This window comes from Quercus suber, unplaced genomic scaffold (genome assembly GCF_002906115.3).
Source record: "Quercus suber isolate HL8 unplaced genomic scaffold, Cork oak 2.0 scaffold_87, whole genome shotgun sequence".
In the NCBI taxonomy this organism is placed as follows: domain Eukaryota; kingdom Viridiplantae; phylum Streptophyta; class Magnoliopsida; order Fagales; family Fagaceae; genus Quercus; species Quercus suber.
The window spans coordinates 1,030,417-1,034,579 of NW_027069552.1; the positions used below are offsets into that span (position 1 = coordinate 1,030,417).

At 35.7% G+C, this 4,163-nt stretch overlaps 1 non-coding gene across 1 annotated transcript; it reads right to left on the bottom strand.

Moving 5' to 3' along the window:
• Positions 1-1,072: 1,072 nt before the first annotated feature.
• On the bottom strand, positions 1,073-1,179 carry LOC112015411 (small nucleolar RNA R71). The gene has a single exon (XR_002883209.1). It is a non-coding gene; the product is annotated as a small nucleolar RNA R71 (small nucleolar RNA).
• Positions 1,180-4,163: the final 2,984 nt, after the last annotated feature.

The window sequence follows — 4,163 nt, forward strand, 5'->3', positions numbered from 1 at the left end:
AAGCCTATAATAAGCTATGCACTGAGTTTATAAAATCTGAAATGGCTTTAGATCTTTGTCGAAAAGAGCTTAATGAGGTAAAAACTGAAAAAGCTCATCTATTAGTCAAATTAGATAAGACTACAAGATTAGTTGAGACTCTTGTTGTGGAGAACACCTCATTTGATGAAAAGGTCAAGATTCATAAGGTAGAGCTTAGTCAAGCTAGAACTCAAATAGAGAGGATGTCTAGTACAAAGCTTGATGAGGTCTTGAGTGCTTAAAAGCCTAGTTCTGATAAGGTTGGCTTAGGATATGTTAACTCCTCTGGTACCTCCTCTTCCATGGCTTCTAGATTAAAGACTATCTTTGTGCCCCAATCTGAGAGGTTTTCGACATTAAATTTCTTCACATATTTCGTAATATCTCTCTAACTCTTTTCTTTTTAAGTAGTTTAGTTTTCCTTTAGAGTTTTTCTTTTCTTTTTCTTTTATACTTCTTTTTATTGTTAAAGGTATATGTTTTCTTTTCTTTTTCTTTCTTGATTTACTATTGCATGCGTGTTTGGTGTCATGATAGTGATAAATGCTTGGTTAGAATTGAGTCTAATAATTTTTTTGGCAATTTATCTGATTCTTTCACACATTCTCACACACTTGATATCATGGCAGACTTAGAGAGTAATCATGGTGATGAGAATAATTTAAATAATGAAAACTTCCATGCTTACCAACCCATTAGAACTCTTAGGGATTATTTGCAACCTACTAAGAGTAGTGCACCATCATGCATCATTTTTCCAACTAATGCAAATAATTTTAATTTTAAGACCGGTATGATTTCATTACTTCCTAAATTTCGTGGCTTAGATTCTGAAAATCCTTACCTACACTTTAAGGAATTTGAGGAGGTATTTTCTACATTCTATGACCAATCATGTAATGAAAAGACCATTAGGTTGAAGTTATTTCCTTTTTCTCTTAAAGACAGGGCAAAAACTTGGCTTAATTCTTTGAGACCTAGGTCAATTGGTACTTGGCAAGAGATGCAAACTGTGTTATTAAAGAAATTTTTTCCAATTCATAGGACTAATGCACTTAAAAGACAAATAATGAATTTTTCACAAAAAGATAATGAGACATTTTATCAATGTTAGGAAAAATTTAAAGATTTGCTTAATGCTTGTCCACATCATGGCTATGAAACTTGGCATATAATTAGTTTTATCTATGGAAGTTTAACTCCAAAGATGCACCAATTTGTAGAGATGATGTGCTATGAAGAGTTTTTGAATAAAGATTCTGATTAGACTTTTGATTATTTTGATCTCTTAGCTGAGAATGCCCAATCTTGGGATACCATTAATACCTCAGATAGGTCTAAAGCATCCACCAACCCCTCTAGGGGTGGTAAGTACTAACTTAGGGAAGATGATGACCTCAGTGCTAGGGTGGCTAGTATAACTAGGAAGCTTAAAGTCATGGAATTAAAGAAAGTCAATGGAGTCAATATTATGCCTAAAATTGATGAGGTTTGTAGAATTTGTGAGACCATGGAACACCCTACCAATGAATGTCCTACAATTATAGCTTTTAAAGAGGAGTTGCATGATCAAGCAAATGCTATGAACATGGTGAAAAAATCATACCCTTCCCCCTATTCAAAGACATACAATTCAGGGTCGAAGAATCACCCAAATTTTAGTTGGAGGAATGATAATGTGGTAGCACCTCCTACACATGTTTCTTTAAATTTTGCTCCTTATAATCCCCCTCCAAAGATAAGTCTTGAGGAAACTTTGCAAAAATTCATGCAGACTCAATCCACCACTAATAATCAGAACTCACAAGCCATAAATGACATTAGGAGCACTCTCACTAAATTGACCACATCCATGAGCACAATAGGAAAGGGTAAGTTTCCATCTCAACCACAACCAAACCCCTAAGGTCAATTTTGTGTTGATGATTGTAATTCCTCTAAAAATAAAGTGAGTCAAGCTAAATCTGTAACTTCTCTTCTTAGTTGAAAAATCATTTAAAAAGATATGCCTAAAAGCAATACACATGATGAATCTTCCAAAATAAAGAGTAGTGATGAGGCCCTTGAGCCTAAATCTAATGAAATTGAAAGGTGACGTATCCCTACACCTTTTCCCCAAAGGTTGATTCCACTTCAAAAGGTGAATCAAATTTTGAAATTCTTGAAGTGCTTAAGCAAGTTAAAGTTAACATTCCTCTTTTGGATGCCATAAAGCAAATTCCATCATATACTAAATTTTTGAAAAATGTGTGCACTGTTAAGCATAAGCTTAATATACATAAGAAGGCATTTTTGACTGAACAAGTTAGTGCAATCATTCAAAACAATAGACCTCCAAAGTTTAAAGATCCAGGTTGTCCCACTATTTCATGTGTGATTGGTAATTCAAAAATAGAGAAAGCTTTTCTTGATCTTGGTGTGAGAGATGTGTCCCTAAAAAAAAAAAGATTCGAGTACCTTTTACGGCACCTCTTGTTTTGGGTAAGTGGTGTTAGGACGTATGTGGTTCACTTGTTAAGAACATATGTCATTCTTTTATGTAATTGGCTAATCCTTTGACAAAATGCACTCAACTTGTAATTGGGTAGTTCTAGGTGTTTTTAATACTTCAAGAAAAAGGTTTCAAGATCAAGTGTTGAAGTCATCAAGTCTGTCCAAGAAAAAAGTTGAAGAAGTGCACAATCATTAAATCTCGACAACTGCTTGACACCTTCTATCTATCGAGGTTTATAAAATTAGAATTTCTGATTTGATTTCTTAGGATCTATGGGTGTCTTTGGGCCTTCTTTTCTTCTAACCCTCGGCATATAAAATGATTGTTTTAAGGGCCGTTAAAGTGTTCACAAGTTGCACAAGCATTGAGCAAACTCTATTCAAGCAAATTGTGACTAGAGACAAAGTTTTGCCCTAGTTCATCTCTTCTGAAAAAGTTGCTGTGTATGTGCACCTTTGGGTTTTTTGACCAAACATCTTCTTGATTTTCATCGTGGATGAACTGAAGAACTTTGTAGCCAACAACTCTTTCTAGTTGGTGATTGAAGTCGCGTACTGGGATCCGCGCATTGGTTAGTCACGTACTTGGGAGCCATGCATCAAAAAGGGAACTGTCACTACAGAACAAGTCCAATTGGGTATTGGGGTAAGGGTTCAACTATAGGTTGGTAAGGTACTTGGGATTTCTTTACTTGTAACCACTTGTTGTGATAATAGTAGAGTTTTGGGAGTGGTGACCTGAAAATCACCCGGTGGAGTTTTTGCCATCAGGTTTTCCCCATTCGTAAACAAATCATCGTGTTATTTATTTTCTGCTACATTATTAGTTTCTTGGTGATTTGTTTATGCTACCATGCGTTTGCATGTTAAATTGATTAATTAATAACTTGGCTAATTAATTTAATCACAATGGGTCAATACATTTTTGATGTGTTGATCCATTGACCCCTATTTGTCATGGATAAAGGACAGTCATTAATCATACCTCCTTTATTTGATAGCACTAACTATGCATACTGAAAAATACACATGAGAGCTTTCTTGTAGTCCTTAGATGAGAATGTGTGGCAAGTTGTAGAGATTGGCTAGACCAAGCTAAAAGAAGTGTCGGTCGATTGGGATGAAGCAAAGATCAAGGCGGTAAACTTCAATAGCAGAGCATTGAATGCCTTATTCAGTGTAGTCACCAATGAGGAGTTTAAGAAGATATCCTCCACAGAAATTGTAAAGGAAGCATGGACCATCCTTCAGACAACCTATAAGGGTACAAAGGTTGTCAAGGATTCAAAGCTTCAAAGACTCATTACAAGCTTTGAAGAAATAATGATAGAGGAGGATGAGTCATTCGATGAGTTCTATGCCAAGCTCAAGGACATAGTGAACTCAGCCTTTAATCTTGGGGAAACCATTCCTAAACCCAAGATTGTGAGGAAAGTGCTAAGATCTCTACCCGAGAGATTCCATGCGAAGATTACTACTATAGAGGAATCGAAGGATATTGACAAGATTCCTTTGACTGAGCTAGTTGGAAACTTGCAGACCTACGAACTAGGATTATCTAAGATTAGCAAGTCAGGTAAAGGCAAGAGCATGACCTTGAAGGCCAAAAGCAGTGATACAGATGAGTCTTTCGATAATGAAGATTCCAA